Genomic DNA, 22,799 nt, shown 5'->3' with positions numbered 1-22,799 from the left:
GCTGGTTTTATGAAAATCCCTTGTATTGCATTCACCTGAGCAAAGCAAGAGCAGGATCAGATCCACTTGCTCGGCTGTGGAACAATTATAGAGAGCAGCAGTTCTCTCCCTCAAGCTAGGCAAAGGGCTCATTTTCATTCTAATCTCTGTTGTAGTATTTAATTGTTCTTAAACTAACTGTGAAGGTGAGTAGAAAACATGTAGTATCATAACTAAATATAAAATATTTTCAAAAGTAGCACCTACCAAACTATGTATTGTAAGGTATATTATTTTCTTTAATATTACTTGGCTCCATATGTTTAGCTTAGGGCAATATGAACATTTTCTTATGTTTCAGCTTCCTTCCTGCCAGAAGGCAAACAGTAACTCATTTATTTTGTTAAAGCTCCAAGGGACAGCTCTGCCAAGACCAATAAAAAGCATACTTACAGTTTATATGTCTGTTTCTATGCTATCTGTAAATGTTGTCTATATTGCAGGATTTGCAGTGCCATAAATTAATTATTCTACAATAAAACCACGTTCTGCCAGGTCTTGAAAGTTTCCTTTTAACTAGAAGAACCACAGATCTAAGAAAATTCTAAAACCTCTGACTCTGAACACATGGCTATCTAGAGAAAACAGGCCAAACACTTGCTAGTTCACCTTTTTATTTTTCCTGAAGTATTAAAAATACAATGTGACAAAATTGTCATGGTTACACAGCCTTCACTCTAATGAAAAGTGATATGAATTAATATGTAGCCTAAGGAATAAACATTTTACTGCTCTAATTGCACAGAAATTAATAAGATTAATTCAAAAATGTGTCTTGACGTTCCTTTAAGTCATCATCTCATAAAATGTAAACTGTAAACACAAACCCAGAAATTTCACTAACATTTTGCTCTCCATCAAAACTCGGAAGTCATATGAAAAAGGGTAAGAATTTATTGTCATTCAGTCCCTTCAAATTCAAGTCATCTTCAGGAAGGAAATACACTACAGAAAAGCTAGGCTACAAAATCATGGGAGTGCCTAAAAGGATACAAAGAGTAACATTCTAGAGAAATTACTATTCAAGCTTTTTAATTACTAAGGAAAATCTGCACTTATCCATGGCCATTGACTTCAAGGTCAGCTTTAACTGAATTGTATTTCTGTAATCAGTGGTGAACTGTGTAGTGTTTTCTTGCCATGAACTATTTCTTCAGACTGTTACAAAAGTGCTACCTCATTCGGATTACCTGTATGAATACTTAACATATTTATTATTCTGCTGTTCAGCAGCAGGGCTGAATACCAGAAAGACATTCCCCAGAAAGAATGGGTGCAATCTGGAAGCGCACATATCATTCTAGTACAACATAAAAACCTGTCACCTCCAGGAGAGATAAACCAAATAATTTCTGTTACAGTCTTTATTAAAGATGTATTTAGTATTTAACTACATTAACAATTTTTATCATTCAAAGATATTTTCTCATTATTTTGTTTGGTAACATTAGTCAGGTCCATGTAGTAGAATCTAAAAATAAAACATAAGGCAGTAGACTTTTTCTTATGAGGTGTAGGTAAGCCTTTTAAAATCAGAAGCTTAATGGCTTTTAGCAAGGGAGACACTTATATTCTTTTCCACCCACACTAATTCTGTGCAAATTAAAAATGTAATTATATGGCTGTTTTTTTCACTAAATTCAGCTTCATTTGAAATGCTCTATAGAAGATCTGGGAATGAAAAAATAAGTATCTGGAAAGACAATGTTGGGCTTTTCTCACCAGTAATCCTTCCATAGACAGAAAAAAGTTAAATATTGGCATATAAGAGAATAATGGTTTATGAACGTAACATAACATACAGTCGTTCAATCCTTAAAGATTGACAACGTGGGTAATCCCTGCATGCATTCCTTTCTTTGTCATTTAGTACACTCAAAACCAAAACTGCTCTAGAGGAAACTTTACAAAACAAGTGGAAAGGCTTATTATAAAGAGAAATTTATGACACAGTGTGCTGATACAGGAGAACATTGATCAGTTACTTGTTCTTCAGCTTAATTTTAAGGGCTTGTCTAACTGAGACGTCAGTTCTACCTGGCTTTGTAAGAACAGTCGACTCTTTATGGCAAACAGTATGGATTAAAGGATCTCTTGATGTTCCTTCCTGTTGTGTTTTTCTAAGACTTTGTCCTTTTGCTAAAATGTTGCTTCTAATATCTAACTTAAATCTATTACATTTTCTACTCCATTCTACCCTGGTAGGATGGACAACAGTTTCTCTTTTTCCACTTTTCAGCAATATTTCACTTGTTTGAAACCCTGTGTTGCTCCTCAGCCTGCTTTCAATTTTTCCTGATGGCCTCTAAACCCGAAATAAATATTATGTCTATTTTCCTGCCATTCCCTTTATTCTCTATGGATAATATGACTTGTTCTGTTTCATCATATTTAGTAGTACAATCACAACTAGGGCCACACTTGTCTTAAACTAGCTTTTAAGGAAATTCTGATATTTTGCAGATACAGATGAACATGTTGAATTTTCAAAAATTGTCAACAGAAGTCTGCAAAAGAAGGATGCTAGTGAAAAACTTGTATGTCTCTGTTCACCTTAAAAAATTTGCTATGGCTATCACTGTCATGGATCTTTAGCTTGATAAATAGCAGATTTAGGGTTTGTTTGTTTGTTTGTTTGTTTTTCTAGAATGATACACTTTTACAATCCCAATTCTTTAAAAATCCATTTGCCAACTGCTTGCTATTAGATAGTTTCAAAGGTCTTCTATTTTTTAACTTTATCTCAGCTAGAATCATAAGCCAAGAAAGATTACTCTGAAATTCCAAAACAATATAAGATGAAGTATCTAATGACCTTGTCAGCAGCATGACTTGAATGGTGTTTTCTCTAAGTAATATTTATATGCAGCTGGATAAAGGCTACTAAACAAGTCACAGAAGCCTACAATTCCTGTAGCTGATTACATTTTGACAGGTGTAATCATTCATTGTCGGTTATTCTCTTTGTAGGCTAAGGTAATTACCACTGCACAGTTCTCTAGCTACCAGAATGATTTGACTGGTATCGTAACATAGCTCTCTAAAATATCAATTTTTGCATACTTTCACCTATGTTATTGTATAGATAAGAGCTTTGGTGGGTGTAAAGAATCACACAACTCTAATAAGCAACTCAGTATGCAGTGATGCTAATATCAACTGTGACAATACCTGCTGCAGTTTCAGTTTTTACATGAATTATAATACCTCTATAAAAAATGGAGTGCAAGTGAGATCAGCGTAATTTTGCCAAAAAGCATTAGTTGCTAAAACACTTCCTTTTAAAATCAAAATCCTCTTAAGTTTTGTGAGAGTCAGATGCTCGACTGGCACAACTCATTGCAGCTGTACTTCAGCAAAGCTGTGGTGGAACAACTAACAGGCCTTTTTGATATAGAAGAGGTCCCACAAATACAAGTGTGTTTAAAACATAATATTTAAGGCCAATGTTTTAAAGAGGAACTGACTATGCACTGCAGGTTTACCATTTCAATATTGGCTTTAACAAACCCTTCACAAAATTCCATTATTTGGGGGAACTGTCCCCTTTCTGCAGTGCAGATCTAAGTGAACAAGCTTGAGTGTGTCTACACACAAAAGTATGCTAGATTTTTTAATACGTTGGAATTCATAGATCTTCACATTATAAACCAATTTAAGTATCGCTTCTTCTTCCATTAAACTAAATCAAAATTTATTGATGAACAAGACTGCTTATAAAATAAGAAGTCTGATTTCTAAATATCTTCATTTTGGAAATGATTCAATTTTTTTTTATTTCTCTGTGTTTTCTGTATTCAGATCAAGGTTGATAATTCTGCTTCCATTTCACTGGAGTGTTGCAAAGAATAATTAATGTCCATAAAGTAAATTGACAACTTCTTTACAAATTTCTAAATATAAAATTGATCTTTGTGGTAATAGTGAAACCTCATGAGATGATCCATATAACTGAAAACTTCCTGGCTTTTGCTTCCTATGGATGAATTTAGATGTCAGCAAGAAGAACGGGAGAAGCATCACCTACATCAAAGTTACTGGCAGCTTGGAAGGCAAACACTCTGGATGCTTTGAATTAGCCTCCTGTAAGATATACAAGCACAGGAAAAGTTCTCATATGGTATAAGCTATCATGACTTCTCAAGTGTCACATGGGAGCAAGACAAAAGCAAAGCTAGTAATATTTATCTTTCCTGCACTGAAATGTCACACCCTCACAAAGCTGAAGGCAATAATGCTCCTAAACAGTCAGGAGAAGAACTGAACTAAAAAGTGAAAATGATGCTGAGAACTCACAATATACATCTCAGTGCCGGAAAAGCCACAACTTCACAATTGTGAAAGGACCCTACAGAAACAATTTGGATAAAGGGAAAGCAAATGCAACAGCTCTACATACACTGCAAATTAAACATAAACTAGAAGATGAAGGCAAAAGTTTCACTGTTGACACCGGTAACACAACCTTGAAGCTATGCTAATCAAGATTATTGAATCACAGAATCATAGAATGGTTTGAGTTGGAAGGGACCTTGAAAGCTCATCTTGTCCAACACCCCTGCAATGAGCAGTCAGTCTTCAACTAGATCAAGATCTGCATGCAGAATTTTTAAAAGAATCACTGTCAAAGGCCAAATTCCAGTTTCCAAATTCCATTGAGTTGTCAGTTGGTAAATAGGGAGGTGGAAGAAATACAAGGTCAGTATTGTGAATTATGACCAAACAGTACATCAGGCTGAAATGGTTTTAAGCCATTTTTCTTTGGTTCAGACACTTCCACTCATTATAGGAGTCCTGCTTCATATTTCCTTTACTAATTTTGTTCAGAAACTATTTCTAGTATATCCAAGGCTAAGAACTTATCCTGTCCCCCAGTATCTGTAAGAGTCAATGCCCAAAATAGATTACTTGAGCCAAGTAGAAAGGATTTTATGTTTTTTAATCATTACTTAACTTTCTAAAATAAGAACATAAGTTTTATAAGAGGTAAATCATGGTGTAAAGTCTTTCAAGGGTTTTTTTTGCTGTGCTTGTAATGTGAAATAAAATAGTGGAACAAACTACCTTACCATAAAATCTTTTTCCACTCCCTACTTCAAAAATGTTTTTTCTTTCTAGGGACAGTGCCCTGTCCTACAGGTTTTGTCCCTCTCCTCTTTCAAATCTGAGTCCTCTTTCTTCAGCTGCTTGGTTTTCTACAGCTACTTTTTATTTTGACTTAACAGCAACAAAAGCTTTCCCTGTATTTCTTTGCCATTTCAGGGTTTACTTAAGCATGTAAGTTTTCTTCTCATGTAAATTTTTCAGTTTTAAAGAAAACACTTTTTCTAAGCCAGAGTTCATTGTTTGAGACCTTACACACAAGGAACCTGTTCTTAGATTCATTCTGAGCTTCCATGAGGCTGCAGTGACTGTCAATACACAGACAAATCAGCAGATCACAATGCCTCACTTGTTTGAGAGACAGAAAAATAACACTGCTTGTCTCTTTTAGCCTGCTCTCCTTCTCCAGTGCTGTAAGAGGTAAAAGCACCTCCATTTCAATGAACAGGAGAACAGGATCTTCAGCTGTAACCATTGTTACTCATTCCCCTACCTCAGCCTCTCAATGTCTTTCATATTGCCATAAAAATAGAAGTTCACAAATTAACAATCTGCTATGGTATGGTATGGCCTCTCTGGTCCTTGGTGCCAGTGTCACAGTGAAGTACAGCTCATGGCAGAAGATGGATAGTCCTGACAGAAGCTAGGGACAACTGAATGCAAACTGGATGTGCACCAGTCCATGGAACTGGTCGGGATGTCTCCAAAGTGGAGCCAAGGAGAAGCTGAGAGCATTGCTTTTTTTTGCAGCCTGAAGCAGAGAAAGTAAAGGAGACTGTACCTGATGCCTTCCTTTGCCTAGTGAGTGGCTGGTGAGAAGGTTGAGGAAGACTCCTCTTGGAGGCATGAAAAGAAAGGACACGGAACAACAAACAAGGTGCAACAGGGGAATTCTGATCACATGGAAGGAAAGTTTGCACGAGATTGGTCAGACTTTGAGACTGGCTGTCCAGAGGCCTTTGGAGATACTCATAGCTGGAGTGAAAAAGGCCCTGACCTACCCTCTTTAAGAAGTTGACCCAGTTTTGAGCAGCAGATTGGACAAAGTGATATTGAGAGCCTACTTCCAACTGAAATTTTCCTATGATTCTCTGATTTTACAAAATGTCAGCGTAGCTAAAGCTCCATTTTTGTAGGACAAAAGGTTACATAAAAATTCAAAAGTTTTTTCTATGATATAGTGGGTTCAGTTGAATGACAATTGTACCTTCCATGTAAAAAAATTGATATGCAAATTTTCAGTTTCAGAAGCTTTTAACTCATATGGGAGAGAGCTTCTACTCTAAAGCCGTGGGTCAGAAAGTTTGCTCCTGAAGCATTTCACATGTGGCCAGCTCCTGCAATACTCAAAGCAATATGATTACTTTCAAGGCATGTTTTTATTATTCACACTGTCTTCAGCCAGAGTGTGCATATATAAAAAAAGAGAAGAAGCCAAGGTCTAGTAGGGGCAAGTAAAAGATCTGATGAAAACAAGAAACAGTCAATAAATAAAAAAAAAATCTGAAAGAACAAGCTGTCACAATGTGCTCATTCATAATGAGAAGAGGAAAATATAATAACACCTGTTAACTCTAGAGCACATCTAACTAAAGCCTTTGGATAGTTCATTTGGCATCTGAAGTGGGCCCTGACATCTTAAGGACCAAGAGAAGGTGCAGCAGCGTAAATGGATCATGTGTGTAATTATCTCAGAGGTCTGAAATAATGCTGCAATTCTATTATTTCAGAGAAGATGTCAAAGTCAATAATTTTTACATTTTGTTGAACAGATCATGCCAGTTTGGCATCCTTGGGCTTCATTAGGGACAGTCCTAAATTTATTTTATCTGAAACTCGTAGTAAATATGACTAAATATTTATTATTGTATTCTGAGTCGTGGCATAAAAATTGCACAAGAGACTGGACTGTACTTCAATGTGAAAAACAAACTGCCAAGCCAAAGACCTTTTTCTTTGAGTAGGGACAAAAGGAAAAGCCTTTAGTGACTGGCAATAAATCCATTCCAGGAGCATAAAGTTACCTTTACCTATTCTTGATGGAAGACATTTCTGGAAGTTTTTCACATTGCCCTAAAACATAAAACATCTTGAACTTGTTCTTCTGATTGCTATTTGTTTTCTTTTACTAGAGCTGCATATATTTGGGATGTTGTCTTTTTGCTTTGGCCAGAAGTGTTATCTACGTACATATTTACGTACATACTATACTTGGAAAGTCTGGCAAACCAGCTGGAGCAGGAAAAGTGTCTCTGACTTGCCTGTTGGATACCTCACAGTCCTGCATGCAGTCACTGCATGGGCTTGTGTCAGCTTGGCAGAGCACTCACAGTAGGCTCAGGGCTCTATAAAAATGCGCATGATACAGAACATGCATGTAAAATTCTTTCTGGAAATGCTTAGAAAAAAATACAGACACTGCAGCTTAACTTTGCTAACAGTTTTCTACTTATCTCTTCATGAGGTACTCTTTCAGGTCATATGACTACTAAGAGAGGAGAGACACACTTTGAACTCATCAATCCATGTAATATTGAAAAACATGAAAAACATGATGGAACTTAAAGAACTAGTTACTAGCAATAAAATGACTGGGAAGGGTCTGAAGAGGAAGCTGAATCAATCCAGGATGCTGTTTACAAAATTCAGTCCAGGTCACTTGGTTCAAAGAAATGCATCAAATTGTAAGTACAACAGCAGCTCTGTGAAGGCAGAATAAGACAGAGTAACTATCTGATATAATTTAAAAATCTCTGGCTTCCTCATCCATGAGAAATTCCATCAGTCACTGTGAATTATTTTAGCAAGAATATTAAAATCTAATGCCAGGCCTCTTCTACTCATGTTTCACAAACAAGTTACAAATCAATCTATTAAAATAGCACTTCCCTTTTTGGTTTTAAAGCACTAAAAATCACACAGGTGTGTGAAAAGGGAATTAATCAATGCTCAAAAATATCTTCTTGGAGTTTGAAATGCAAAACAATAGTTCCAGAATACCATAAAATCTCATAAGACTTTGCAATTAGTATATGCTGCTAGGGTTGGACATTATGATGCCACATTTTAATATTGTGAGGTCAGTACAATGTAGAGAGGTCTCAAACTACCCAGATATTCACTGGTGTCTACATACACTTCAGCTCAACACATCATAAGAGTACATGTGTTGTCAGTAGATGAATGGGATGTTTTATCTGAACTCCACAGAATCAAATGAATTCTTTAACAGTATAAAGGACAAATTAATGTTGACTTGTAACTAAAGTCCAGGAAACAAAAAATAACACAAAGGACAGGTCAATGTCAGAATAAATGGAGAAATAGCCTTGATTTAGAATCTTTATTGAAAAGACACCCAGTCACAAACAATTTCGATTAACAATATTTCATGTAATGGAGGGCAGCCAACTAGAGAGCTAATTTTATTTTTCTATCTTTTCCACTAAGATGAACTGTTTACAACATCTAACATTCTTTAAGCAAAAGCTTATGTATGCCAACTGTAAGGCAATCTGGACAACTGTAATCCCAAGTAATACAGGTAAACTACAGTGAGTGGAGAGACTGTATGGAACTAAAAAATTCCTGCTGTAAGACTACTCATTCTGAAGGCTACAACTGGATATATATAATGTAAACATAATAAATAAGGCCAATGTGGTATCCAGTTATATATAAGAGGAAGGATTTGAAAGTTTGAATATTTACCTCTTTGAATTAAAGAGAATCCTTGGTGTCAAAATACTTGATCTTGCAAACACATAGGTAATTTTGAAATTTGGAAAATCAAATAAAAGAAGTAGTGAGTAGGAAAGTAATGGAATGAATAGAAGAAGAGATGAGAAAAGTAAAGCAGGTACCTGCAATATGAGTAGATGTTATGGAGCAAAGAGATGACTTCAGGAGAGTAAAGCAGAAAAAATTGATAATATCTGAAAACGAGTAAGTCAAGTAAACTTCTTTTAAAAAGAGCAAAAATAATAACTTCCTTATAGTAAATTGAGAAAAGGCATCTCCATAGAGATGTCACAGATAAAATTCCAAGAATGAGGTGAGAAAGAAAGACACAAAACACATTGTTCTGTTTTCAGTTGTGTCCCAGAATACAGATACATTCAGGGATGGATTCCCATACTACTGCCTTTGGGGAAAGCAAGCTGTGGAAACAAATCAGATGAAGCAGTAGAAACTCAGGCATTCAGTGTATGATTTCTTGCTTCAGAACACACACATGAGAAGATGACACCTGACACGGTGTTTAAATAACAGGAGAAAACCTGGCTGCATTCAGCCAATCTGTCCTAACGAAGTTATATCATCTTTATTTATGTAAATATAGTACATTGATACTCCTCCATGTGATTTTCTTTTTTCTGACTGAGTCTTTAGACAAAGTGAGTCACACACTTGTTATGTGTGTGACTTTTCACCGGCTCTGGAAGAGTTAGGTGAGCACTGGTATATCTGGTTCTCCAATTTAATGGCTGTTAATCCACTTCAGTAATAAAATCTCCAGATTACCTGAAATTAAGTTTAGTTTTTAAATGTCACATCAGCTTTAGTTCCTGTAAGGGACACACTGTATAAATGTTAACTGCTGTGATAGTTTTTTGCTTGTTTGGTTGGTTGGTTTGGTTTGGTTTGTTTGGTTTTGTTGTTGTTTTTAAATATTGGTACAATGCTATATTGAAACCCAGAGCCAAAAACCTTTTATTTCAAAATCAAAGGTAAAATGTAAGTCATGACCATAGATATTTTTTCTTCTTCTCCCTGACAGTCATGAAGCACTTTTCAAATATCTGTTTTAAGGCAGCAGTCAGATATTCATAAAGGGTTTTGCACTTTGCTTGGTTTTGTCTTTTAACCACACAAGCTTCTTCAGCTGTTGCCCTTGGAAACACATGCTGCAAAGCTGACCACTAGTCTCAGTGCATGTGTTAGATCAACAGCTGGGAAGGCAACTTTATTTATTAATATACTTACCAGAATTAAAATAGTTTAAAGTTCAACTACATTAGCTTAAATTTAGAGCTTAGAGTTATAGCCACATTTCAAAGAGCAGATCAAATCCCTGAACACCATCATTACAACGACTAGGTAGAGAAAGCCCTAACAGAAGCAAAATTTCTTCAGCTTTGCGAAAGTTTGGCACAGATGAAATTTGAATAACATGATGCTTTATAAGATATTGTGCACAGAAAGAAACTCTCCACAGTGATGCAGATATAGCTTACATATTTCTTTAGACTTTGGGCCAGATGCACTAAAAAGATATTAGGTACACAGCTGCAGAGACTGATCATTTCAGTTCCATGGTTTTTCTGTAAAGAGACTCTCTGGCTAATACATCTCCCTAATTAACAACTGCCAAAGATGTTATAGGTCAAGGACACAGCTGTAAAATGTTCCTAGGCTAGAACTATATGGATTCATCTATTCATTTATTCTATTACACCTTAGGTCGGTCACATTTTGTTAACATTTTAAAAATTATCTATGAAATCAGTATAACCACATGACGTGAAAAAGATTTGAACAGATGGTTAACAAAGAATTGCTGGTCACCAAATGCAATAGCCTTACAGATGACAGATTGTATATGTTGTGCCTATTTGGCAATATTACTTAGACTGGTACTGAAACTGTTTACAGCTCAGGATTTTTTATTTGTTTTGTTTTGCTTTCTCCTTTCTTTTCATTTGGAAGCTAACTAAAATTCTTAATGTTGACCAAACACAAGTAAAAGAGATATAGAGCATATTTCTAGTGCAAAATCATTACACTGTCCACAGTATTCCTATCATTTAGAATAAATTTAGTAATCCCACAGTTCTTTCAGAGAAAATGGGTCAGGAGAAGAAGTCTCATGGTCAAAGATGTAGTCTGACTCTAAGGAGTAGATTAAATGAGAACTACTAGTGAGTTAAGATTCTGATTTCTGAAAATCAGAAGAGTTTTCTCTTTATTTCTGATGACTGCTATTTAATTTAGTTGATGCTAAAGAGCAGTAGGAAACATTATTTCATTTTAATCTCCCAGAGAATATTTTTTCTTCCACAGCTCTCAATTGCTGTTCGACTTAGGTAAGTTTAGATTGCATTTCAGATATATTGGTACAAGATAAAGCTTTTTCAGTTTTACAGTTTGAATTTCATTAGTGAAAATCACTGTACAATGCAGCAATAATTATCACTTTCATAATTATCACAAAAGAGAAATACAAGTGTATAAGCCTGTCAGTTTTGAGGGAAATTGGGTGAGATCTACATTTAGTTTACAAAGGAGCAAAAGAAAATCTTACTCATTCATCCAATTTGTGTCAGATTTACAAAATAATCACTTTGTCCATCACAGTCTGACACAGTATTATATATTTGGCTACATTTTCCCCAGTCTTACACTACACACTGCATAGATTTTGTTATGAGTAAAAATAAAATAATAGAAGAATTAAAACCTAGCTGTTTGTTACTGACTCCAAAACAATGCTCTCTATAAACAGCAAAAACTCAATCCTGTATAGGGAAAAATATCTTTCCAGTTCAGCTTTCTAGCTGCTCATCTCTGGAATTTTAATTCTACCTTAACATTGACTGTCTCTGAATCTAAAAATAGCCCTTTCTATGTGCCATGTGATACTCAGGTTCAGGTTTATTTGAGCTGATTAAGAGATAATCAACATTCGGCACAAATGCTTGATTAAAATTCACATCCAAAGCTGTATGTGCAGACCTGAATGTTCACTCCTGTCATTAGATTCTAGATGCTACAAACCAAATGCTGTGGTTTATAAATAATGCATACATATGCATTAGATATTGTATTTGTCTCACTTTGCAGAAGTGAGTTCACCATTCAAATGAGAGGGGCTAGTGTAAAAAACTTTAGTGGCAAATTGTGCGTCACAAATTGGTGCATGGAAAAAACACACCAAAATAAACCTAAGTAAGTTATGTGGAATGCACCTAATTCACTGCTAACCTTAAAGAGAGACAAAAACTTACTGGTTCTTTTCTGAATCTTTCAAGAAATTCTATTTCTTTTGCTCATACATGCATGATTTCACACACTCTTCAATAAGGACAGAAAAAAAGGGAAAGCAAAGCATCCATTTTTTAATAAACTGAATTCTAAACCATTTATTGTTAGGATTCTGTTTTAAAGGCATAATTACAAACCTGTGCAGGAAACTGAACAGCATACCTTTTTCCTTCAATATCTCACTGCATTTTCTTTGCTTTGTATCACCCTCACTATACAATATTACATAAAATTGACTTCACCACCAAGTTAAAATGTCCAATTCCACACTTAAATCTTAAAAAAAAAAAGACCAGAAGCTAACAAAAAACAATTATGCATTCTCCTACTGCACCTTATTGCAGATCCCATATTTGGACAACAAGATCCAGATTTTATTAATAATAAAATTATCAAGTATTGACCTTTGACCAGCTGGATTTCATTTCTCATTTCTTAATCTACATTTATACAGTCCTAAAATTACAATTGGCCCTTTGAAGGCAACCATGAGGCTGATGTGGTTCCCAGTGAAAATTAGCTTGAGACTCCTGATCTATGTACATGTTCCTAGAGAGGTCCCTCCTAAACGAACTGAAAATTTCAAAGCAGATTGCCTGTCAGCAAGGTATTATTAACTCTTGCTGACTTCTTTCTAAAATCTATAACTTTTAAATTGAAAAGGTCACAATGAGCATTATGTTTCTGTAGTCCCTGTTTTCTTTCCCTCTTTTCTCTCTACGTGAGTGTGACCTTCTTTTCCACATCAGCAACTTCCCTCAACTGAAAGAAGTGTCTCCAATTTCTTTGCATGTTTCCAATTTTCAGGAACAATTTCCTCCAGCTTTATCCAAACCCACATGAAAGATACATTGAGTTAAGCCTTAAACTGCAGTTTCTGAATTATTTCTGGAATACGTGTTGCATTCAATATCCCACATAGAAGATCCACAGAGAACTGTATAATGGCAATTAATGACACGTGGTTTTCTTTATATGACTCAGCAGCCCCTGGGACTAAGTATTTTTTCTAGACTTAATAGAATGGTTTCTGTTTCAGACTAGCTCCAAAACAGTAACCTGCACTATTTCAGTGATAAATCACAAAATGTCAAACTGACATGAACTATAATCATGCTTTACTCTGTCTTTTAATTAAATATATTTCATTTAGTAAATACAGACACTACAGTAGTAAATACATACTTTAAACATATTAGGAGTCAGTGATGTATGAAGATCTCAATTTGACAAGTACTTTGCTGAACAGCTTTAACAGTCAGTAATATGTACCTCCTATGAAATAACTGTTAAATGTCTATAATGTTTGGAACACCTTTTTTTTTTTCTCAAGCAAATATTGAAAAGCTTTTTAAAAAATACTTTCTCTGAAGGAATTCTCTAGGGTTGTAAGTAGAAATTGTTCTTTTATTTGCATTGAAATATATGCTATTCTATAACTTACTATTGAATGTATAAGATAAAGAAGCAAAGGAAAATATTATCTACAACATCTAGAAATTTTGCTTGTGCTGAGAAAAGTAACCTCTTATGTAAAGAATTAACATCTATGCATTCAAATTGTGGGAGTTTTATATGCAATTTTGTATTTTATATGATCAAGTCTGTTCTTTCTAGCTTTCTTCTTTTTTAACAACACAGGCACTAACACCTGTGTTTACCAAAGTATGACTTTCCTTAGTATGCATTTTGCCACTCCAGTATATCATGCTGTCATGTTAAATCACAAGCTTTTCTCCTTTCGGATTAAATCTCAGACTGTATATATCACTTTTTGTTTTAAACTTGGAGTCTCTATTAAAGCACAGTGGGAAAATAATCACAGCATATACTGAATATCATACTAAATTTACCAGAGGATTTTGCCAAGCTTTGCTTTTTATTTCAGAAAATATGCATTTAGTCACAGAAAATTCAAGATAGTGAAGTATCTGCTTCTCTGCCTCCCAGTTTCTTACTTTTCTCTCTCCATCCTATCCTCCCTAAATAGGCAAAGTATTTCCAGGTTGAGAAGAGCTAATATTGAAGGTACATCCAATTTCAGAATGCTGCTATTACTGCAGCTAAGAACACAGAGATTTTTTCTTCCAGTCTAAAATGGACACACTTAAGAAAGAAGAAAAAATGTTGTGTTTCCTTTAATTACATATAATAAGGCAAAAATAGACATTTTTATCTGAAGATACTAATTAACATTTTATTTAGAACCAAAATCGTGCTGCACTTTAGAAATCACTTTTGGAAGGGTAACCTGGATCATGAAAATAAGAGAGATTACAACCTGGTAATCTGCAGGCTTGCTGGATCTTCATAAAGCTGTATAGAACAGAAAAAAATCTAATTTTCAGTTACACAAAACTGCTGGAAATTTGCATGTGTTATAGGGTAGAAAACAGACCAAAATGAGACAATAAGAACAAGAAATATAATGGTTGTGCTACAAGAAAGCAGAAGAAAATTAGCAATTAAAAAAAAAAAAAGTGACTGTTGGGTAACAGAGGAGGCTTGATACATGCAGTCCGGCAATTGTATTTCAATGTCTTTAATGGATAATTACAGGTTAGGTTCTAATGTGAAAGAGATTCCTTAATAAAGCAATCCCTTTTTTTATGAATTATACATCACTTGCAATGCACACTAGGAAAAAAATTTAGAGCAGATTCCTGTAAGTAAAAACCAGGCTAGCACTTGGTGATTGTATTTTTTTTCTGAGGATCATCACTGAAAGTATGGCTGAAAGGAAGACATACACTGGGAATCTTAATCAAAAAAGCATTCAGCTGGGATCCTTGGGTCAACCCAATTCTCAGGCTAAATAACTGACACTTTCGGCCTGCTCTCAAGCAAACAAACTGGTCACAGACTCAAAAAGTGAATCAGTTCATCATTCTGAATGAACTTCCATTCATGACCTCCTTCTTTGACTGGAGTTAGACTGTCTAGGAACACACTTAAGGCTCCTGGAAGGTAAATGTGCATATAATATATCCAGTATTCTCAATACTGGTCAATTCCTAGACCTAAATAAGGAATCTCATACTTCCATATTGTTGGTGCTATCTGACAAAATATGAAGTTTACATATGCTGAAGTCCTGCAAAATGTAGGTGGTATTTCTGAAGGGCCTGCCAGACTAAGTTTCTTAGTCCAAAAAAAAAGTGTTGAATTAGAAGTAAATTATTGAACTTGAAAGCAAAATGCCCCTCAAATAATTCCAAGTGCTGACATTCTGACAGTGTATAAATTAAGTAATAGACAAGAGGAGCAGTTATACACAGACTCACAGAATTTTTGTGACAAAATAAAGCTGGAGCCACAACTACATGCAGTGCATATAAAATATGGTATAGAGCATAACCTTAGAACACACTGCAGTAGAACCCCATAAAACTAGGTAAGCCATTTTGACCTTGATATCTCTAGATATTTTAAAATCTTTCAGCATTTCAAAATTGTTCCAAGACAGGTGAGATCCATCTGTATGAAAGTTCATGAAGCAATCTTACCAGTAGTAGTAATGAAGCAATCTTACTAGTAATATTGTAGAGATAATAGCATAGAGATCTCCTGTTACCTTGAGTTGTTTTTGACCTTCACAAGGAAACTTAACACTTTTCCATCTGAGTCATACTACCAGGACACTGGTGAAGGTGCTTGGAGACATAGAAGACTCAAATGATAAGGCACATCATAAGCTGAAGATATTTCCTAAACTTCACTATATTACAACATATAGTATGTGAGGAAAGAAGTTCATATATTAAACTCAATTACTTCCTCAAGCAATGGACTTGTAACAGTCAGCACTACAATCTCAAACTTGAATTTCAAAATAAAAATATTGATCCAATGTAAGTCCAAGGTTGATCCTATATAGGACCAAAGTCAACCTTATTTGGCATCTGAAAGCGTCTGCTGCAAATGTCCTTTGTCCAGAAGTGAGAGACAATTTGGTTCCTAGGACAGGAATATTAACTACTTCCTGCTTGTGGAAGCATCCCTGGAGAGAAGATAAGTGGTGGAGAAGACAAAGAAATAATAATCACACCCAAGGGCACAGATGTTCATTTTCCTAGAATCTGACATTATCGCCATCCTTGGGTACCAACACATGAAAGTCACTTGCCAAAAGGTGAAAGCAATCTTTCTATTTCACAGATACCTTCAGTTTCCCAAATAAATTGATCTTTAATAGAAAAATGGAGGAAAAAAAAAAAAAAGACAAAAAAGCCAAACTTGTGTGTTTGTTTACTGGATAGTATCAACACATCCCTCTTCTGTGCTCTTGACAGTAGTGTATGTACAGTGGCACAAAAAGTAAAATTCAGAGGATGTGACTCCTGAGTGCAACTTCAAATGCATTTTCATTCTGAAATTCTAATTAAAAATACAGGCGGATGTAGGGTGGCTCTGGCGTCATTAGGGGTGTTCAAGATTTAATGAAGGTGTGGTAAAAAAATAAACAACCCCTCCTCCCTAAAAAAAAAACCCACAAAACAAAAAAACAGAAAGGTTTTTATTCTTGAGTGTTAAAAGTGAAATGGACAAGAACGGAAGGTAAGACTGAATGGAGCTTTGCCTTACCAATGTTAAGTGATGTCTGATGGCACAATTTTCATGAAGAAGGCCTTTTTCAATTATAAGGGAACAGTCTCATAGCTTCTCTTGAGACAGGAAAGTCCCAGCATTTCTATAGATGCTAAAGAAGTTTGTGAGTATAATGAGGATTTACCTCGTGGCAGGTTACCGTATGAAGGAATGCCGAAGTATGCACTTCTATTTGCGTGGCAGTAGTGCACACACTTCCCTTACTCTTAAAGCAAGATGTCACAGGGCTAGAAAAGAAATGTGTTTCTTCCATGAGCACCAGGACACACTAGCAGTGATCTATCCTTAAGATTATGCCTCTACAAAACACAGTTGCAAACTGGATTGATTCACCACATGTTAAATTTCACCATTCAGTAGAACAGCTACTCACAGCTATGTCCACTGTCAAAAAATATCCAAGAGTCCAAAGCAGGTTAGGCTGAATCTGTGGTTCACTCAGAGAGAGGTAATCATTCCCTTCAGAGATTATTTTAGAAAAGACCTTATACTGACAAGCTATCTGATGGATGACTGGGCATGTTTTTCACCTTGTATCTGCTTGACAAGGGCAGAACCCGAGGTCTTGAATTACTCGTCAATTGCAGCTCACTTCCAAGAAACAGGCTGAGGTCAAGACCGTAATCAGCTTCAACTAGATCCAAATAACCATGCACTTGGTTACTGAGACCATCATATTTTAAACAATGGAAAACATTTAATCCTATGATAACAGAAAGCTACAGTTTCATTACTGTTCTTCAATTATAATAGAAAAAAACTCCCTCCCCAAGTAAAAAGAAATCTACTTTTAACAGAGTTGTGTTACTGACAGCAAAAGGTGTTGAACATGGTACTTGGAACTATACTTCTATGCTTCCTGATTCTCTACATCTGCATAACACAGAGTGATGTCTAAAAATGTTAGTGAATACAGAAAATATATCAATATTGAATTTGTTACTTCACCACTGCAATAAATGTTAACTACAGAACTTTAGAAAAATAAAAATCTCTACATGAAAAATTACATTTTATCATTTTTTCTGACTGCAAAAATATCTCCCTATAAATTGAGTAGTGATGATGCAGGTTTATAATCAGAAGAAAAATTCCCAGAGTATTAAACCTTTAAGAGGGACCAGAAAAGGCAAAAATGTGAGGAATGAGGATCTTCCAAAGAGGATAAAAATACATCTTTATACTCTCCTATATTCATAAAGATAAATAATTGCAGATAACTTTTTCTAAAAGTTAGTTTGATAACCCATTAACAAATGGAACAGTTCTGAAGCAGCACTTCTAATTCAACATGTTATTTCACTTTTTATTGTAGGCTAATTTAAGATGAACAAAACCACAGGAGGTGGTACACTTGTACTAATCCATTATCAGGCTTCAAAACAAAAGGTCACACCTTTAATATGGTTATTTCAAAGGAAAAAAATAAAATTACCAGAAATTTCTAATGAGCTCCCCTAATGAAAAAGGCAGGAATTCACCCTTGTCTTTAGTTCCATGTAGAGTCACAAATGTGAATACCTCTATTTTACATGGAAGTATAAGATGACCTAATTATTACTCAGATGCATTATTGGTACATTTTCAAGCATGGCAAGGCAAGGATATTATCTTTTAACCTCTGACCTGTCTGAAACCAGTTTTGAATCCTGTGTCCAGTTTGAGTAGCAATCCTCTAAGAAGTTTATTAAAAACTGAAAAAGGTTCAGTAAAGAATCACAAAACTTATTTTGAATCTGGAAAGCAATTGGTACAAGTGCTAAGTAAGTTTTACTTAGTTTCTAAGTGGAATAGGTGAAGTTCCTAAACAAAGATTAAAAATTGATCTACAAAGATGAAAGATTTCTGGTGCTACATAATATTTCAAATCTAGCAAAGAATAGGCAAAGGTATTATTATACATAGGTAGCTCTTGAGCTAAGCAGCAACAAAAGCCAAATGCAGATACAGGATTTTCCTGGCATTGAAAGTAATTAAATGCTGGGCTAGCTTGTCAAAGGATGTCATGATGAATCTTTAACTTGGGTTTTTACAGTGAGATTACTTTTTAAATAAGAATGTTTTAGGTCTATTAATTATTAGCTCTGTCAAAAAATTCTAACCAGAAAGTGACTGCTTCTTAAAATAGTCGTGTAAAAGAATGGTAAGGAAGCAAAGAGAAAAATAAGTAACAGTTAAAAGATGACTTTTAGCATATTATTGTGATTTTCACAATGATAATTCAAAGTTGATGTCTTCTCATGGAATGGGTCAGCATCTGAGCTGACTGAGAATTCCTTTCTGTCTTAATGACATTTTTATTATTGCTGATCTATGAAAGCACTTTCGATTGTGTGCAAATGAACTACATTTCTTTATAACGCAATTGTCAACTTGCTAAACAACACTTTCAGTACCATATTCTGCCTTCAGTTATACCTCTTTACTTCTGAAAACAATTGCTTATGTTCTGGTAACCTCATTCAACTCAGATTACTTATCCAGCCTTAAAGTTGGCCAGAATGTGAACTCTGAGCTTTGTGATGACAAGCAAGAAAGAGCTCTAATTTATCTTCAAATCCCAAATTGTTTTCAAGTGTGGCATTTACATTATCACATTTGTGTAAGAGAAGGACTTTTACTTGTAAAATTAGTTTTAGAAGACTTAAACTCAAAGTTAATGAAGACAATCTAGATTACTGTTATATAAAACATACATAATGAACATGTTAAACTATTTTTTGTTCAAATACATAAAAAAATTTAGAAAACTTAAAGCACGTAAAATTCCTTTTATCACCAGCTGCAAGTTAAAAATGAAGCAAGGCAGACCTGCAATGCACCTCTTCTCCTTGCGATCTTGCTAGGTGTTCAGTGCCAAACATTTATTTGAGAGTATAGGTACTTTTCCCATCTTGCAAATATGAATTTAAATCTCATACTTCAAAGGAGGTAACTCAGATGGTATGTTAATATATTTGAAATATTTAACCTGTATATCCTAAGGCTAAATAAAATTTCACTTAGTGTGAAAAAAAAGGTCATTCTAATGAAAAAAAAAAAAAAGAAAAGAAAAATTAGTCTAAGACTTTACTTAGACAATAGTGGCAGAATACGGTCTCATCCTTCAAGGGAATAGTTACTGCACATGAGCATTATCAGGTTCGCTTAAAAACACACTACAAGAGAAAACTGTCTGCTTTTTAAGTGCAGCAGATAAGTATGGGCTGCCACCATCAGAGAAACTTAGGTAGGCTGTGTCTTTCTGCTGTTCCTGAAAGCTTCTCAGAGACAGCCAAGAGGTGGCTGTTTATAGATGATTTTTATCACCAGTAGCAATTGTCTTTCCTGGTGACTTATAGCTACCCCATCACTTGGTAGAGGCAGAGTCAGAAAAAATGTTGATTGAGTATGAGCTTCTGCTTCCACAGGATCATATCAACCTATAAATGGCTTGTTCACTGCATTTGAAATCCTTGACCAGGTATTTGCCAAGAAAATGGGTCTGATAAGCATCAAATAACATGTGAGCTGCAAGATGACTGTCTGATCTTCTGAAAAGACCTTTAGAAAATCAGGGTGGGAGGGGAGAACAGTTCACTTCTGGGCCTCACTGATGTGACATGCTGTCTTGCCTTATCAGTCAAGATGATAAAGTAAGTTATGGATAAAATTACTCCAGTTTACCTTTGATACAAGATGGGGCATAAGGTTTTCTAAATGGAGATAATGGTAGCAATTAACCTCAAAATGTATTATATTAGGTTTGTAATATTTGTAATGTAGGCAATAAGGATATTTTAATATGTGTCCTTTTAGCGGATTAGTAGACTCAGAAAATGCTAATCTTCGTAATAGGGTTTTGACAGTACTGTAATATAGGCACAATGTTAACCCATGAGATGAAGTATTCAAAAGTATAGGTATTGCTTACAACTACTTAAGTAAATTGGATGGTTTAGTTAGAAAAATGTCATTCTTGAGGACACAGCTAGAGAGTAGTTTCTACAAGAAGATTATTCATTTCAATTCAATTATTCAATTATTCATTTATGATTAGCCAGAGTGACAGTGAGTATGGATAAAATAAGGCAATCAAAACGCATCTCTTTTTATATGTGTCTCAGTAAGCATTCATGCAACTGTGAGGTGTGATGCTTCTCTTACACATACTGCAAATGACTCTTTCTTTTCCCCATCCCCACCATGAAAATGATATATCTTACAGTTTTGGGTTGTGGGTCATTAGGACTTTCTCCTTTCTCCAGAACTACTTCTCTCCCTTTTCATCACATGCATGCACAGGAACTCATAACGATATATTGGGTCAATCCCAGCAAGAATTTCAAGACAAAATCACATAGCTTATTAGCTATATATGTGATGGCATGACTGTCTTCGCAAAAGCAAGCCATCACTGAACACAAACGGTTGTCAGCCTGACAAAAAAAGGTAATAAGGTAACCCAAACAACAACGTTAGCTGGATTTGAGGTAATTCAATCCTGCTTCCCTCCAACAGGGATATTTAAAAAAAGCTATTTGTATAAATAAATAAATGAATAAATATATAAATAAATAAATAAATAAAGTACAGTTTGTCATAAAAGGTGAAACCAAACAAGATTTACTCAAAGTAAAGGCAAAGAGAAGATGAACCAAGTCTATGGAGATACCTCCTTATGAAAACCTCCTGATATAGGGGTAGAGCCTGCAGTACAAGAGCCTGTTCTGATGAACCTATAACACTTGTTGAGTGTTCTGCATTGTCATGCAGTGAAGATATCTTCCTCAATGTCCTGAACAATTCACTTCTCTAATAACCCTTTCTCTTTTCTGCTTCAGGTGTACAAGTTTATTTTGTTGGAGTTTTTGGTATTAGAATTTGTCATTAATAATAAGTGTCAAACTTACGATCATACTACTTCTATGTAAAAGTACACAATATTTCCTACAATGACTTTCATATAACTACTGGGAAATAAATAACTGATTAATAAATTGATATTCACCTGATTTAATGTCTTTTTCTTTCATTATCTCACATCATCAACAATGAGAAGACAGCTGCTGTGGCCTGCTTTGGGTGATTCCAGTTTTATCTGTCAGTTAGAAGGGTAATTTTGGGACTATTGATCCAAAAACGAAAATGTGCCTAGAGAAGTGTATATATTAATGCTTCTGTAGTGTTATCTGAAAGTAACAATAATGGTTATCAGAAATAAAGATTGGACAACGACAACCAGAAATTACTTCTAGAGATACCAGGGGGGGAAATAACTGCAGAAATCGAAAATTGAGATTTTTTACATCAGATTAAATCATCTGCCTCATTAGCTTTAGGCAGAATTCGGTCTGTCTGGACTGAATTTTCTACCAGGTGCTGAGCAATTCATTGACAGTTACCAGAGAAATAGGTCAGATAACTAAAGGAAGAACTCTCCTATTAAAAAACAGCTAAACCACAAGATCTTTATAATCTTAAGAAGATATACAATAAATTGTAATCATATATGAAGAAGTTTGGGCAGAATATTCAGAAAGGGGACACAGGGTAATGTGAAGATATGAACTGTAATACAAAATAGTAAGGTTGTCTAGCAAACTTACGGTGATGCCACTTAATCTTTCACCTTTCATGTAAGAACACAAAGAAACAAAATAACTTAGCAAATTTAACTGACCTAATCAGACAACTGAAAAAAGCCAGGAAAATTCAACTGAATTTTCTTACTCCATAAGCAAGAGAATGAGAAGGTAAAATAAGTGGAAATAAGCCATTTTAATGTGATTATTGTGATGTTAATCCACATGGGTTTACCTGAATTGTATCCTGGAGTCCTACAGTGGAACACAGAAGATAGCATATTGGTCAGGGATTAGCCAAAGCAACTAACAGACTGAATTAATCATAATGCAAAGCTCATAATGATGATAATGCAAGGACATACCAAAAACACTAGGGATTTTCAAAGGGATCCTATAAACTACCGAACATAATGACACAGGTAGTCTCTGATGTTAGAG

General features: G+C 35.0%; 1 protein-coding gene across 6 annotated transcripts in view; it reads right to left on the bottom strand.

Moving 5' to 3' along the window:
• KCNIP4 (potassium voltage-gated channel interacting protein 4) overlaps positions 1–22,799 on the bottom strand; it is a gene marked incomplete at both ends in the record, with an annotated part of 414,628 nt that overhangs the window by 162,431 nt on the left and 229,398 nt on the right. The window lies entirely within an intron of this gene.

This window comes from Nesoenas mayeri (assembly GCF_963082525.1).
Source record: "Nesoenas mayeri genome assembly, chromosome: 4".
NCBI lineage: Eukaryota > Metazoa > Chordata > Aves > Columbiformes > Columbidae > Nesoenas > Nesoenas mayeri.
This window is presented reverse-complemented; position numbering and strand designations above follow the sequence as displayed.